The sequence below is a fragment of the Canis lupus genome, chromosome 1, assembly GCF_048164855.1.
Source record: "Canis lupus baileyi chromosome 1, mCanLup2.hap1, whole genome shotgun sequence".
In the NCBI taxonomy this organism is placed as follows: Eukaryota; Metazoa; Chordata; class Mammalia; order Carnivora; family Canidae; genus Canis; species Canis lupus.
This window is the reverse complement of record NC_132838.1, coordinates 66,625,068-66,642,594: the sequence shown is the minus strand read 5'-3', so window position 1 is coordinate 66,642,594 and position 17,527 is coordinate 66,625,068. Positions and strand designations below refer to the sequence as shown.

The 17,527-nt window shown below is 37.9% G+C and overlaps 1 long non-coding RNA gene across 26 annotated transcripts in view; it reads left to right on the top strand.

Annotated features, from left to right (window-relative positions):
• The window catches only part of LOC140637110 (uncharacterized), a 182,394-nt gene that overhangs the window by 111,024 nt on the left and 53,843 nt on the right, over positions 1 to 17,527 (top strand). For 17 of the 26 annotated variants that reach the window (XR_012034364.1, XR_012034368.1, XR_012034367.1 and 14 more), the window contains 6 exons: positions 3,271 to 3,428; positions 7,281 to 7,360; positions 10,854 to 10,947; positions 11,043 to 11,118; positions 11,787 to 11,880; positions 16,498 to 16,981. This is a non-coding gene — a long non-coding RNA (uncharacterized lncRNA). Of the gene's footprint in view, positions 1 to 3,270; positions 3,429 to 7,280; positions 7,373 to 10,853; positions 10,948 to 11,042; positions 11,119 to 11,786; positions 11,881 to 16,494; positions 16,982 to 17,527 lie in introns of all 26 variants that reach the window. The other 9 variants (XR_012034403.1, XR_012034401.1, XR_012034395.1 and 6 more) reach the window with 7 other exon arrangements.

The window sequence follows — 17,527 nt, the reverse complement described above, 5'->3', positions numbered from 1 at the left end:
CTATAGCTTCACCAAAGCACACAGGTGGTTGCTTATTTCCAGAGTACAACTTTCCAGACAGGCTTTGTGGAGTCGCCCTGCCTTGGAATGTTTCCTCAGGGCAAGTAATGGAGAGGCATCCACCTGTTTTGTTTTTTGCTTGTTTGCTTGTTTGATCCCATTTCTTATCTCTCTTTGGTACAAATTCAACTCATGAGGCATTAACTGCCCTACCCTTGACCTTTCTGGGATGTGGTCCCAGGCCTCTCTAGGCAGCCATTTGGAAAGCTAGACCTTGCTCTGCATGGCTTTCTCATGAATTTGGAGATAAGAGGAGAACCAGGGTCTCCACAAATCCTTTTAGATGGGATTAAGTGCAGCGCTGCTGTGATTGCAGCATGGCGGTCATGGAAAGGCTGAGAGAACACGTGGTGTTGGGAGATGAGGCAACAGTGAAGGTTGCGGGGCTGCTGCCCTTGAGTGGGTCGCTGAGGTGTGGATGGCTGGAGGTGCCATCCTAGCTGAGGTGCCTCCCTGAAATCCCCCTTCTCACCATGGGAGAGGGACAAATGTTTATCATGGGACAAACATTGAAAGCTTGTTTATTATAGTATTTGAATAATTTTACTTAAATGTGAGTGGCTTTGTAATTTGAAAGGCCTACAAGATTTTTATTCACTGAAAGAAAAGTCATGGAATCTGCTAGTTTTTGTCTAGGAGCAGGGGAGGATCATCCCTACTGAAGACATTTAAAGAGAGAAAAAATGTACTTAAGATTTCTGCATATTCATTTATTATATTCCAAGCTCCTAAAGTGCATTTTATTTCATTATCTCTACTTCTCACTTCCCTTTAATTCTTCAATGCACTACACTACTCTTTAGCCCAAATCGCTTTACTTGAGCTTCTCTGGACCCTATTACCATTCACGTTACAATGATTCAAATTGTTGGGTTCTTATAAGTTCCATTATCATTTGTCTGTGCTCACCATTGTTTGTTCTTCAATACTCCCTTGTCTCAGATTCTTAGATACCATACTTCCCAGTTCACTCTCCACCCCTTGGGTGAGTGCTTTGAATCTCCTTCCTCTTCTATACCCACTTCCTCTTCTATATCCAAATTTTTTAAAAAGTTGATGGCCCTGGGGGTTTATTCCTAAGTCTGTGTTCTCCTCTGTCTTTCCTCAGGATGATTTTTTCTCTGCCACCCCTCAGCTGTTCTGAGAAGGCTCCTTACCTATGGGATGTAACTATTTCAAATTCAACGTGCCCTTAAAACTGAACTCTTCATCTTTTACACCCAAACTGGCTACTTCTTTTGGCATTTACTATCTTGATTTATAGTATAATTATTTACCACGCCCCGTCTTCTGCCAAAGTTAGTAAACTGAGAGTGATCCCAGACTCCTCAAAAACCTTCATTCCCACATCAAAGCAGTCACCAAGCCCAAGAGATAAGACCTTTGAAAGAGCTTGTGAATGTCTTTGTTCCATATCATCCTCCATGCTACTGCCTTAGGTTAGATCTTCACTGGGTCTGCCCTGGACTATTACCTTAACCTCTGACATGTTTCTGAAATCATTCTATTATCTTAAGTGTCCGATCCACACTATTGCAAGGGTTGTTTTTAAAATTTTTTTTTCTAAAAATAAAATTATAAAAAATCATTCCAACTTTCTTCAGCCTATAAAATACAGATTCCTTAGCAGTGCAATCAGCATTCTCATAATTTGATCTCTGTCTATCTATTATCTATCTACCTATTATCTATCTATCTATCTAATCTATCTACCTATCTATCCATTTATCTATCTACATATCTATCATCTGTCCATCTATTATCTATCTATCTATCTATCTATCTATCTATCTATCTACTTATCTATCATCTGTTTTGGAATAAGAGAGTAATATGATGAACACAGACCATTGCTTTACCATCAGCCGTCCAGGGTTCTCATCCTAGTTCCACCACTTACTATTTGTCTGACCACAGGTAAAGAAAGTATTAACCCCTCTGAACTTTTGAGTTTTTCATGAGTAAAATATGGGTCGGTGTATACAACCATGGCAAAGATGAAATAAAACCTTATATGTGGTGCATCCAGCGTATAGACAGTGCTTAGTAGATTTTACGTTCCTCCCCTCATTTTATTCCCTTTACCTTATGTGTCAGCATGCTGCTATGCATGAAAACATGAGTCTATTCTTTGGTCCCATCCGTTTATATCATACACTATTTTAAAAGTAATTCCCTCTTCCCTGTTAGAAATTTCCTTCTCATTCTAGAAGATGAGACTGAAGGGTCACTTCTGTAGAGCAACCCTAATAAATGACTATTGCGGCCTCAAGAATTTGTTTAAGTAATTTACTGCCCTCCACTAGCTAAGCAGCTTTGTAAAGATTCCACACCTGAGTCTTGGGGTGCCGTGCACCACCCCTACAATCCCTATGTAAGCTCAGGCAGTGGTTCTCAAAGACAGGTTCCCAGACCAGCAGCAGCACCAGGAACTTGTGAGCAAGGCAAGTTCTTTAGTAGCACTCCAGACCTGCTGGATCAGACATGGGCTGTACCCATGGCAAAGGTAAACCACTCCATTCTCTTTTTTTTCTTTTCACCTCTTTATATAACTTATGCAATTGCCAAGTTCACTCTTATGTCATTGTGCCATATTAATGAGGCACTTGGACATGAAAGGACACAACCAGAGACAGGATGCTATTTTGCAAGCTGAGACGATAGCAATACAAATTTTAAAATGCATAAAAGGACCCCTGAGATGATCTTTCTATCATTTTGCAATCCTGCATTGGCAAGTCATGTTGCACAATTTTCTTTTTTTTTTAATTTATTAGAGAGAGAGAGAGAGAGAGAACACAAGCAGGGAGGACGGGGAAACGTAGACCCCTCCACTGAGCAGGGAGCCCATGACATACAGGGCTCCATCCCAGGACTCTGAGATCATGACCTGAGCCTAAGCAGTCACTTAACCACCTGAGCCACCTAGGTGTCCCACAATTTTCTTTATCACTAAAAATATTTTTAGGTTTTGTAAAACAAGACCTGTTAGGGAAGGTTAATTGTACTGATAATAGGAGGTAAAAATCGTTGAATAACAACTCTCAGCCATGACCTATTCTAACAAAGAGGACACCACTGGGTGTTTTCTGGGATCACTGGGCACCAAATGATTTTAAATAGTTTAAATTACTGCAGAAAATGTAGATACAGTAACAGAAGAATTTCCTGAAGATGAAAGATACTCAATAATGAAATTCTTTTTTTCAGGTGGCTGTGACAGTTCCTTGCCACCATCATTCAAAGGTTGTTTAAAAGTGATTCCTCTTAAACACCAGAGAATGGACCAGTTGGCCTATCAAGGTCCCCTCCACCCATAGAAGCCCACGAATGCCATCAAATAATGGAGGCTTTCCTTTCGTGCAAATGTAAGTATAATACATTTTTCTTAAAGCTATTAAATCTTTTTATTGTAAGCAGTACTTGCACCAGGGGAGACTAAGGTTCACAGATGGATAGCATAAAACCATATAATTATACTACATATCTGCAAATAATTAATTTGGCTTTGTGCATGTAATTTGTGTGTCATTGCCCAAACGTCCTCTTTCAAAAATATAACTCAAAATGTGCTGAACGGGACATCAAGCTTTTTAGTCTTCTAGTGACATATTTCAGGAATAAGTTTCAACAGACATGAAAGTAGACAGTTGGCCTGTCTTTTGTGGGGCCTACGGGTAGTTACTAGGTGACTGAGGAGTGATTGTAAAGGCACAAAGAACTGCTAGGTTTCAGACAGAGAATTACCATGTCATGAGCCAATAGCATGTGGGAAGTTGGCAACCAGACAAATGGAGCCCGAACTGGGCTTTACTACTCTTCCTTTCCTCCAGTGAACTGGAGACATGCACTTCCTAATGTGTTTTCCCTTTTTTTTTCCTTCCCACTAATGATTATGACTCAGTATGGCGACCGACCATCTTTCCACGTCTACACATTCTGATCTGACCCCCGAGCCCTTCTCCCTTGATCTTACATCGTTTTACCCCAGAGCAGTGGTTCAGTCCAGATCTGCCTATGGCAGCATGTTATCAGCTCCTAACATTCTTGGACTCGAATAAAAATGATGTAAGCCTGCAGGGAAAGTTCAGGACTGCTTTTTACAACTATATAGCAGCTGCCTGATGACTGTAGGATATTGTAAGAATGAACTCAGTGGCTCTTTGCTAGGGGCAGTATCACCTCCAGAGGGGCTTGTATCTGTGTGTGGGGGGCCTTTTGGCATCATTGATATTTACTGGGTGGTAGGCAAGGATGCAAGTGTCCTGTAGTGATTGGCACAACTCAGCACTACAAATATTTGTTTCACTTAAAATACCAATAGTGTGTCCACTGAGGAGCAGGTTAGATTTAGAATTGTCCCAGTGTTGCCTGAATAGGTGGGAAGCCATCTAAAGGTTCTTGACTCCTTGCTCAAGGAGATTCCCTGTGAGAAAGAAGATGCTTCTGTATTATATGCTTGAGACACCACCAGATCCTTATTATAAAAGGTGACAATGATTTCGTTTAGGAACTTAAAATCTTAACAAGGGATCTAGAACTAGTCCGTTCAGGGCTTTGAGCATTTCTACGATTCTAGTCAAATAGATTTAAAAAAAATGTATATTTGAAATATAATATCCATTTAGTCAAAATCTCCTATATCCTACTAGATTTAGAAAGCCTTATCTTTGAATACCTCCTCAGCACTTATTATCTGTGTGACCTTAACCAACTTACTGACTCCTATGTCTTCATTTTCCTTTCTACAGGAGAAATATTATAGTACCACATAGACTGATAAGAAAATCAGTTTAATGCTTAAGTCTTACCATGATATCTTGGTGCTTAAAAAGTGGTAGCTAATAATAATAAATAATTATTAATATCAATCATAGTGTAATTATTCAGCATATGAAAAAATGAACTCTATTACCTGAGTCCAGTTGCTATTCCATTCAGTGTCTTCAATAAAATAAATCAATCTTGATGAGATGGTAAACAAGATAATCCTCTCTGTTAATAAATGTATGAAATGTGTACGGAGGAAGAAACGTGGTAAAGAGGAAATTATTTTGGCATCTGGTGTTATTTCTTCTCCTTATTAGTTGTATGGCTCCTTTCCATTCAAATCTGGTTGCCTTTTTAACTTTAAAAGTGGAGTACCACTTCAAGGGCTAAAGAGTCAATTATTCAATATTATACTATCCATTAAAACCCCCTACTGTGAGTTTTGTTGCCATGAGCTGTGAGCTTTCATTTAGAAGAACTATTGTGTAATTAGCAGCATCTTGGTATAATTCAGTTTTGGAGGGTGAGAACATTGAAACCAAGGGCCCTTGCTCTATTCATTCATCATGTACATCTGTGTACAAGAAAGAGCTATACTATGTTGAAGTACAAATATCCCTAGAAAAAAAAATGCAGTGCTCGACAAGATGACTTTTTGAATTCATATAAGACAAATAATGGTCCTATGTCATTTCTTCCTATCAATTCCAGATGCATGCTAAGATTTACCAGACTTTCCAGTAGTTGCTTTGTTGCTCTTGTCTCCAGTGAATCTATAAGATCTATTGTTCTCTTAAAACAATACTCTGTTGCCCAATCTCTCTTGTGCAGCTGAAATTTTCAGGTGCAGTGGTTGTTGGTGTGTTGGGAGGGGCTTCTCACCCCCTGTTAAATGGTAATGTATTTTTAAGTTCTCGAAGGGAATTTAGCAGATGCAGATTTAGTTTTTAGTTGTACTTAAAGAGATTAGCTAGAAACTTCTTTAAATAAACAAAGAGAACGCCTGAGAAAGGGCAGCTTCAATTTACATGTCTAAAAGCCTTTTCTCCTAGGGGCCCTGGACTTGAGAATTTGGCCCATTTCACCAATACCTCATTTATAGCTTGCGTTCTTGATTCTTTGGAATAGAAGTATGTTCTTTTCTCCATAAATATGAATGCAGGAGTCCAATTCATTTAATAAACCATTTACCATAGGCAACGAAAAGCTGAAAAATCAGGAAATATTTTAGGGGGAATATTGGCCGATTAAATGAATTATCCAAAAAGATCCAACAGTGTAGAAAAATATAAAATTCAGTTATATACATAACATAAACTATTAATGTTTTAGAGTAGTTAATTAAACATAATATTAAACCTAAGTTTAAATATCACTTTATAATTATGTATTATATTATATCTTTAGACTTAATGAATGATTACTTTTGCATGATTAATCATTTAAATAATTTTACATAAAGGGGAAAAGTTATCAGTCAATGAGTTCAAGTGATCAGAAAATAGAACTTTATTGTCTATATGGACATGATTCCTCTGGAAGTAGCAAAGTATTGGGATAATGTTCTCAATACACTCCATTTCTGTTCCTAGAGTTGTATTTGCATTCTGAGACATTGGGGCAGGCAGAGCCAAGGCACTGGGAAAGAGGAATCAGCAACTTGGTCCTTATCATTGTTTGCCTATTTATGCAAGCATAAACCCACTGTCCCTCCTGGTATTTAGTGCTTGTACACATCCCCGTGCTATCTTTACTTCTATCTTTAGGGTCCCTTCAGGTCTTGGTACAACTGAGATTCAAGTAGTCTGATTAAAGTGCTAGAACTCTTAACCAGTTCATTCTGAGTGATTTTGTGATCATCATGGTATAGCTGCCATTTTTGACATTAAAGGTGACTAAAGAAATTGTGATTGTGAGCAAGAATGAAAGGGCCTGACAGTAGTTGGTGCCAAAGCATAAGATACCACTGAAGAAAACTCAGAATCTTTTGGGAAGAGTTTTTTTGAAAGTTAGGTTGTACAGAAATAGGGCCAGAACATGCTGATAATTATTGTTGTGATTACCTTATCTTAGAGGCTAGTGTAGTCTGGGAAATAGGAATTTCACTCATCTTTCTAAAAGTTCACAAGATAATAAAAATGATACATACACAATTGGTAAGAAGAGATTTTCATCAAACTTCCAGATTCCAACTCATTTTTTTTAAATATTTTATTTATTTATTTATTCATGAGAGACACAGAGAGAGAGGGGCAAAGACACAGGCAGAGGGAGAAGCAGGCTCCATGCAGGGAGCCCGATGTGGGACTCGATCCCGGGACTCCAGGATCATGCCCCGAGCCAAAGGCAGGCACTTAACCACTGAGCCACCCAGTATCCCTCCAACTAATTATTATTTTTTTTTATTTAACTTATGCAATTCTTATGATCCTTGTGTTTTCAATCCCCAGGAACAGCTCTTCAGAAACTCATAGTTGCTTCAAAAGGGAAGAACATTCAGAACATGAGCAGGGAAATTATGACTTGACAGGTGACAAGCATTGTGAGAAACAAGTTTGCCTTTTTTCATTCCCTTCCTGGTTATGTCTCCTGTCACAGGAGAAAGAAATGAAACACCAGAATGAATCAGGTTATCATCAATACACTGGTTACTGTCGTTGGTGAAACATTAATGTAATAGTTTATCTTTCATATAAGACGGTGCCCCCCATTCAGGGTACTTGCATTTTAAGCTGTTTCCTATGCATGTCACGTTGCAGGAGGTTTCTTGGTCACTATGGGGGTTGGCTCCTTTAAAGCAGGAGTTTTCAATCTTCATATTCTTGTTGTAGAACCCTTTGTTTAAAAGCCCAAAATGTAAACCAGATGAAACCAGAGCTGCTCTGTAGCAGGCTCATGAGAGGACTCATCATGTTGCTTTTTTGATTCTCCAAGAGCTCTGAAGGCCTTTATAGCAATTCTAACTTCTTTATTAAAACAAAATATAGAAAAAAAAATAAAAATAAGTGAAACAAAATATAGGCACATCATGGGTTTTCCCTGGAAGGAGAATCTCCAATTGAGGAGGCACAGCAGATTGAGTTACTCTACCTCTGCTTCCTTTATTTTCATGTTAGTCTTAGGACTTGCTCACTCTAGACCCACTCTTATCTTCATGATGTGCTGCTAATAAGCAACTGGCCCTGGGCTCCTCCTATGTCATTATGGACATAATGATAACAGACATGAAAAGGTAGGCAGTAGTTTCCTACTATTAAACAGCAGGGAGTTACTCTCTCACACTGTGAGCCCAAGAAGGATAGAGACAGGTCTGTTTTGTTAAGGATTGCATAGCCTGGGGATAATGCTGTGCCTGGCCCATACTGAGCATTCAATAAATACTTGTGGATTAAATGAGTGAGGGGATGAACAAATGACGAAGGGTGCCAAGAAGCACAGAGATTTCAGAAAATATAAAGAGTGCAATCAAAGAAGTCTATAGTTTCCTAAAGCTGTGATAGCAGTTTTGCTAGTAGGCTCATGAAATTGTCTCATCTCATTCTCCATTTTGAGTCAAACTGGCCCCAAGGGGCCAGTACAACTTTCTGAGTTCTCATGACTTATGTTTTATCCTGTTTTTCTTAATACCATTTTAAGATTACCCTGTGGGTATGTTTTATATACTCTTCCTTATGGAGTGCCTTGATATGCCCATGATAAAGGCAAAGGGAACCTGATGGTTTACCTTAGCTAATGGAGGCCTGTCCTTTGTGCTTATATTTATTTGTTCTAAGAATTGCTTGAAATGATCTCATGTATCAGATTAAGTCCTCCCTTATACGTAGTGGATGAGCTTTACACTTGCAGTCCTTAGTATATAACCATATCTAAATAAGATTCATACAACAAAGAATGGTATTTAGAAAGTAATAGGAACAAAATGATGTTGATGCCACAGGCAGGACCCTGAATAAGATGAGGGTGACTAGAGGGTAAAGTACGTTAAATAATGGCCATGAAAGATGGTCCTAATCCCTGGAAACTATAAATGTTACCTGCTAAGGAAAAAAAAGGTCTTTGTAGATGTGATTAAGTTGAGGATTTTGTGATAGGGGGGATTATCCTGGCTAATCCTGGTGGACTCTAAATGTAATCACATGTGTCCTTATTAGACAGAGGCAGGAGATGTGACACAAATTGTAAAAAAGAAGAAGAATACACAGAGGAGAAGGTAATGTGAGGACAGAGGCAGAGACTGGAGTGATGAAACCACAAGCCAAGGAGTGCTGGCAGCTACCAGACACTGGAAGAGCCAAGGAACCAATTCTTCCTTTAGAGGCAGTGTACGGCCTTGATCTTGGTCCATTGACACTGATGTTAGAGTTCTGGTTGAAAGAAATGCAATAGAATAAATTTTTATTGTTTAAAGCCACCAAGTTTGTGGTAATTTGTTATAGTAGTCACACAAAACAAATAAAGAGGGAAATGCATCCTTTTATGATTTAGTATTGTATGTTCTTGAAGGTGCTCAATGCAAGTGTTCTGGGGTTGGGAGCATCTGATACAGGGTATCAGTATTGCCAGCTCTTTCGTGTGTTTGAAAAATATAGGGATTTTCTAAACCTTGGAGGATCAAGAGAAACGTCTGAGAGGCCAGACTACCATAAAGAGCAATTCTAGTCTGTAGAAGTTGAGAGAAGAAAGGATGAGAGTGAATCCAAGGAGGTCACTCTGAGAGCAAACAATGAGATTGAGGGCAACTAATTGGGATTATTATTATTATTTTTTAAAGATTTATTTGTTTATTTATTATTTATGATAGACACAGAGAAAGAGAGAGAGAGGCAGAGACACAGGAGGAGGGAGAAGCAGGCTCCATGCCGGGAGCCTGACGCGGGACTCGATCCCAGGCCTCCAGGATCGTGCCCTGGGCCAAAGGCAGGCACCAAACCACTGAGCCACCCAGGGATCCCCACTAATTGGGATTATTTAGTGGACACACTTCTCAGTGAGTTAGGTAATTAGGTACTATCAGGGTAGCAGTAAATAGACTAGGAGATTGAGATCTTAAGTGGATTATGATATTTGTAAATTAATTCTAGAGTTGGTGTTACCTCGCTACACAAGATCTCTAGCCTTCACCGGCAATGGGCCCTCATTGTTCTTACATAGGTAAACACCTGGTAAATACTTGTGAGAACCAACAGCCAGTGCAGGAGGTACTTGTTAGTAAACAAGTAAAAGACTCCAATGATTGATACCCCTGGTTGAAGAGCTCCTCTGTTGGTGAACTGGAGGCATTAACCCTTAAAGACCTCAGTTTGACTCAAGGCAGCCTTTTCTCCTCTTGAGGGAAGCATGAGCAATTTCTGCTGCTTGTTAAATGTGCCAGTTTGTAAGCAGGAGCAGATAACCCCCCTCACCAAATGTACCCCTTTACTTGGCCACAGCCCTTTGTGGCTCCTTTATCATGAGCTATTCCAGTAGTATGTTACCGCATATATCTTCTTTCCAGTCTTTCCATGACTGGGAACCTTCTTTCCAGTCTTTCCATGACTGGGAACCTTCTTTCCAGGATGCAAGGCTGGGGTAAAGCACCTAGCCTTAGCCTCAAAGCCTTAGAACAAAGATACTGAGCTTTCTTTAGAACTGTGTTCTAGCCAGGCTTTTTGTATAAGTTATAGACATGAAAACTCCTCTAAAAGTTCTGGGTAGTGAGAAGTACAGAGTAGCTATCTTGACATTTTAAAGCCATCTGTGCATAAGCTTTAATGACTCATTATGTCATGTAAAAAGGAGATTGTTCACACATAGGCCGTTATGATCTCTAACCACTCCATGGTTCTGGAGTTCTGAAAAATGTGTATAAGCTTGTGGGACGGAAACTCATCATTCTGATAGACTTCCCAAAAGACTGCACTCATTTATAATATCTGCAGGGCCCTTCTGTATTTGTGGTAAGGTGGACCCTCCAGCTTGCTGTGTAATTTGCTGATTTTTCCCACACAGTTGAGCATAAGTTTCTTATGCTTCTACTTTTCCAGAAAAATGATTGTGTTGTCATCACTGCAGTACCGATGAGTGGGGCTTAGTCTTACCATGATCCTGTAGAATGTTTGATTTCCTCTCGCTTTTGAAGTACGTAAAATTACAGCTTCCAGCAATGTTTTAATATTTCTCTAAAGAAACAGGACATAAAACTCATGTTTGTTTGATTCTGTTCTGTATTACAGGCCTTCAAAATTCAGCATCTCTGGAACTCCAGAATTCTCCACTCTAGAAGATGAATGGCTAATTTCATCCTAGTATGTAAGGAAACACTTGTAGAATGGCAATCCATACCAAATATTTATTTTTATGATTCTAAAACAGTCAAAACATCGATGTGCTTCTAAAACAACAGTGTAGGGCAGCCCGGGTGGCTCAGCGGTTTAGTGCCGCCTTCAGTCCAGGGCCTGGGATCGAGTCTCACGTTGGGCTCCCTGCATGGAGCCTACTTCTCCCTCTGCCCATGTCTCTGCCTCTCTCTCTCTCTCTCTCTCTGTCTCTCATGAATAAATAAATAAAATCTTAAAAAAAAAAAAAACAACAGTGGAGAGCATGCGTTAGATTAACAATCATAGTCTTTTATTTGTAAGTAATGTTGCTATACCCCACTTGGAAGAGATTAGTTTAGGCTATATTTCTGGACAAGAGTCAGAGAGCATAGCACACAAGTAAAACACACTAAAGCACTTATTTCCTCATTCATTCATTAAAGAAATAGTTTCTCAGTGGCTACTTTATGTTTGCCAACCTGATATATTTTTGCAGAAGAAGGCAGGGAAACAATGTCTGTCAACCTGTGCTGTGAATTTATAGGATTTAAGATGTACTGTAAGCTATTAGTATAAGTATCAAAGAGGTAATTATTAACATTGATTGGGCTCTATGTGTCAGGCAGAAGACATTAACAGTGATGTGTCTATTCCCTACAGGAATCATCTAAGGGAGTTTTCTGGTTTTACATATGAGAAATCTCAAGCCGAAGACTCTTGGATGACTAAGTTCTGGAGCTGACATTAAATCAAGGTGCTTTTTCTCTAGAGCATGGCCTATGCTACATCACTGCACTCTGCAATCAAGGACAAGTGAAAACCATCAAGTTAACTAAGCTTCATTGTAAGAGGGAGATACCACTTTCGATGGAATTAGTCATCAATTTTGAGGAAGAGGCTATCCTTTAGCTTGAGTATGGTTGGGTTTGAGTATGAAAAAAGGGGGTTCATAGATGAAAGGTTACAGAGGTGAGAGGAATGAGGATGGTCAAGTAGAAGCCAGTTGCACTTACTAGAACAGAGTGTGTATATTGGGAAGTAATGGGAAGCCATGTCCCTTTTCTCCACTAACGTTGTATTATAAAACCTTTCCAAAGCACAGAAGTTGAATAATTGTACTGTGAACATTTATATACTACCACCTAAATTTTACAGTTAACATTTTAGCATATTTGCTTTATCACATGTCCATCTATATATACCTCTTTCTACAAGTCAATTCATCTCATTTATTAATTCATTTCAAAGTAAGTTGCAGACATCAATATACTTCACCCCTAAACATTTCATCATGTATATCAGTAAAGTGGGTTCAAAGTTTATTTACTGTTATTTTTAAAAGTAAAATTGATATAAAATAAGTGCTCAAATCTTAAATATACCATTAAATGTGTCAACTGCACGTACATTTATAAAACAGACTTCTATCAAGATATGTAACATTACTATCACTCTAAAAAGTTATCTTGTTTCTGCTGTTGGTTGGTTTCTCTAACTACTGCCTCAGAGGCAACCCATATTCTGATATTTCTTCACCATAGATCAGTTTTGCTTTTTCTTTAATTTAGTATGCTAAATTTTATGGCTGAGTAGGAATTTTCTATAGTTTATCTTTTTGTCTATTGATGAACATGTGGGTGTTTCTAGTTTGAGGCTATTAGGAATAAAAGATTCTATGAATATTCCTATATACTTTTTTCCATCCTGAGAAAAATATCCAATAGTGAAATTGCTGGGTCATAAGGTAGATGTGTGTTTAGTTTTATTAGAAATTTACATAGCTCTTCACAATTTCCATTAAAAAATATATGAGACCTTTGCTTACTCCATATTCTTGCTGACATCTAATATGGCAGGCAGAAACTAAGTGGTAAAAGCAAACAATGCCTAATAATTAGGCATAATGTAATGATGACTTCGACTGAAACAAAGTCAGTGGGCATGGTAAATAAGAAAAAGTCAAAAAAAAACTTTATGAAGAAATAATTTAAAATATTTGGTGCCTATGGAGAGGTAAGTGAAGAGACAAAATTATTCTGAAGTGGGTGTAAAGAAAATGGGTTTACCGTGAATTTGTATAGGTAAAGGGAGAATTTGTTTATGGTTATCTATGAGTTGTTTTTACTCACAGACCAGTAAAATAGCAATCTTCACTGGGAGGTTGAAGGAATAACATTGGAATTATATCATTTTCCTATATATTGTGCTGTTTTCGGAACTGACTTGTTGAACCAAGTAGACTGAATGCTCTTTGAGGATAAGATGTCTAATTTTTCTTTCCTAATTGTCCAGTATAGTGCTTTGCACACAATGGATCAAAGGAAGGATTATATAATGCAATGTTCTTCAACTTTATGCATTATAAACATTTGCAGAATTTTAAACAAATATGTAGATATTAATGAAATTTATGGATGAAGAGCTCAGATCTTTAAAATTTTAAAAGCCCATTGGATGATTATGAATCTCAGGCAGGATTGGAACAGTGGAAATAGCAGGAGTTAAATTTTGATTTCGACAAATTGGTTCAACTCTTTGAGTCTCCATTACCTCCTCTGAAAAATGAAACACTCTCTACATTATTGTAAAATTTAAACAATCTAATACATAAAAGCACCTTGCATAGTTTCTAGCACGTGGTAAGCTAATAGGTGTGAATTTCTTTTCTCATCTTTTAACTCCAAAAAATATAATTATTGATAACATAATATCAACATATATCATATCATGTTAATATATAATTATAGTTCTATGCTATACCTTGTACATTATATTAATAGTGTAACTATTAATATGAAGATATAATATTCATAACATAATATTGTTTCTCCTTTTCTTAGTACACCTTCCAAACTTTCTTGAGTCTTAATCTCCATCTATTTTTTATTCTGCTTATCCCTCTGTCATGTAGTCTCCAAGACCCAAACCACTAGAGTAGCCTGTATTATTGTCACTCCTTCCCATTGTCAGTCTTACCTCCTTTCTCCAAGTCTGTAGCTCTGTGTCTCTTCACAGAGATTCTAAGTCTCCTGAATATATCCCTTCCTCTCTATGCTGTTCATAGCAGGATATAAATGCTGCCATAGCCATATATTAGAGCAGCTCTTCAGTTCCCATCATAAATGTTATTTTCCAAAAACATAAGAAGCAAACCCAATTTAAAAATACCTAAGCTATTGGGGTACCTGGGTGGCTCAGCCATTGAGTGTCTGCCTTTGACTCAGGTCAGATCCTGGGGTCCTGGGATTGAGTCCCACATCGGGTTCCCCACAGGGAGCCTGCTTCTCCCTCTGCTTGGGTCTCTGCCTCTCTCTCTGGGTCCCTCATGAATAAATAAAATCTTTAAAAAAAATACCTAAGCTATCTAGACAATATTTTGAAAAAAAAATCACATTTTATTAAGATAGTTTTATATTTTGTTTAGTCACAGGCACAGCAGAAGTAAAATAACCTACTCCCTGCCTAACATCCCCTGATACATGCAACAAATACAAAAAACATCTTACTTATAAAAAATGTTGGCCAAATCCTTGTTTTATATATCCAATTAACCAAAGAAGCAAACATGTATTAGGCAATTACTAATACATGGTCACTGCTGGGTAGGGTTTTAGACTTTACCCTTCTAGGAGTCTAGAAGGGATGGCTAGATACAAGCAGGTGGGCTCTTTGTGTTCTGCTATGCTCTTTAATAAATTAAATATTGATATCAGACTATAGAGCAGTGTTTTTCAAACATTTATCTGCTTGTGAGTCTTCTGGGGGTCTTGTGAAAAATGCTCATCAGTTTGAATGCATCCAGAATTCTCTGCATCTGCCAAGTTTCCAGGTGGTACCCATGCTACTTGTCTGAAGACCCCAGACTGAGTAGCAAAGATCAAGGATAATCTGTCAGGCTGATATTTGAATGGAAGCTCTGCGACCTATCAGTTGTGTCATTTTAGGCAAATTACTTATTCTCTCTAGAACTATCCTGCTAAAATAAAGAAGATAATTGCTACTTCACATGATTTTGACGAATACTAATTTAAATAACATAAATCACTGCAGAGCTTATGCTAGAGACTATAAGTGTTTAATAGCTTTTTCAAGTTCTTCAGAAATGCTTAGAAAAAAAGTATTGGACTTATAATCGGAATACCTGGGTTCAAATATTAGTTTTGCATTTATCAGTTATGCAACGTGAGGCAAGTGAAATCACTCTTCAGAACTTCACTTTTGTTTTTCATAAATAAGATTAGTAACACCTTAATACAAGGGTGCAGAAGGATTAAATGAGCCAAAGAATAAAGTTAATTTATAAATTATATGTGTAAGATATGCTATTTCTTGATAGGTGAAAGATATCTTTTTTCTTTTAAAATTCTGGCAACATGGATTGAAAAAAATTAAAAGAATTAGGCAGTATTCTAGTGAAATGATTCAATGGGGAAAGCCAAGGTGTTTGATTCTGACAAAATTCCCTGATGTTTTCCTTAACAGCAAATATATTTTGGTCTGAAATAGCTATATGATTTCCTCCACATTGCACTTTGTAGCGTAAACACAGGATTAAGATGCAATGAAAGCATTAAACAATTCCAGCCTAATAAAAAGTGACAACTTGTTAATTAATACCAATATTGAGAACCATGTTTGCAGGCCAAATTTCATAAATAACAAAAACACTGAATGTACTTTTAATCTAGTTTCACAGCTCTATGTATTTTAAAACTGTAGATATAAATGAAGACTCTAACTTTATCTTTTAATTAAATAGCCGAGTTGATTTAATTTATCAAAAAAATCAGAGCTGTCCCATTAGGAATAGAAAATGACTTAAAGAATTTGTATTTTAAAGGAAACGTAACTGAATATTCATTACTTGCATATTTATTTTTCAGAACTAGCATGATGGCATTAGCTCAAAATGTAACAAAAGAAAACCTCGTTTTAAGAAAATTGTAGAATTCATGTTAGTTTGATAACAAATAATATTTCAAACTTTTGATTGAAAAGTGTGTATGTAAGTTGTGTAAGAAAACTGTGTTTAAGGTATTTTGGGTTAAAATTCATGTTTGTGAGCTGCTGCAATGCATGATTTAAAAATAATACATTAGTACTTAGAGCTTCACAGTGAACACAGAGCACGCAGATTTTGCTCTTCGATGACATTTGGTGATCTCCCTGAGAAATTACCTTAACATACTGTGCTCTGCCTTTGTCCTGGTATGCCTGGAGCAGGTGCTGTTAATCTAAATTCCTTGGAAGGGAAAACTGTCCTTATTGATTACATGTGGCTAAAAATGTGATCTGGGAAGCTTTGTCATTCAAGGGGTGCCTGTCTCCACCCAAATCTTGTGTCTTGATTATGTGGTTCTCTTCCCAGCAGCTCCCTTCCTTGGCCGGTCTGCTTCACGCTGCACAGATGTTTCTCCTATTGCTGCTACATGGTGATTTTTCAAGCGGCTTCATCGACAGATATTTCCAGATGTGTCCCCCCAGTTCTCTGGATAGACCTTTTCTCCTTACAAAGAGCAGATCGCACTGCTGCTCAGGCTTTTGATCTATTGACTATAGAAAAAACAAACAGCCCTCTATTGATGTGTTTTGGGGGGCTTTGGCAATAGCACACACAATAAGTGTCTTCTTCACTCTTTGAAACACTACTGGCAGATGTTTCCCATGGACTCCTCCACCCAGCAGTTTTTATTCTCACATTCTCCTTCCAGGGGGAAAAATGGATTAATGAGGTTCAGTCTCTGCTTTCCATTTTTATTTGCTTTAATGTTATCCTTACCTGCACTTTGAGGTTAACAGCCAAATTTAGTTCTTACCAAGTAAAGACCTGGCTAATATCTTATGTCAGTAAAAAGGTAAGTAACAGGGCTCCTGGGTGGCTCAGTATGTTAAGTGTCTGCCTTCAGCTCAGGTCATGATCTCAGGGTTCTGGGATCGAGCCCCAAGTAGGGCTCCCTGCTCAGCAGAGAGTCTGCTTCTTCCTCTCCCTCTGCTCCTACCTCCCACTTGCACACACATGTACACACACTCTCTCTAATAAATAAATAAAACCTTTTAAAAATAATAAGGTAAGTGATTTTAGGAAATGTGTATTTACAAAAGATAAATTTCAATTACAGTTAACACTTTTATTTGTCCTTATTTAGAGGAAAATTTTTATTTGAGATTCTCCTGGTGCATGGGTATTTATTCCTCCATTCATTTACATTTCTATCCATTCATCCATTCATGCGTGACTATGCAGTACCTGATAATTGAAGACCTGACTAACAGACATTGATACAAAGACGGAAGAAATGTAGTCCGTGAGCCTAGGAAGCTCATGGCCCGGTTGTGGAGGCCGGTATGAGAAATGTAATAGTAGTTGCTTGAGAGCAGTCTAAAGGGAATTCTGAAAGGAT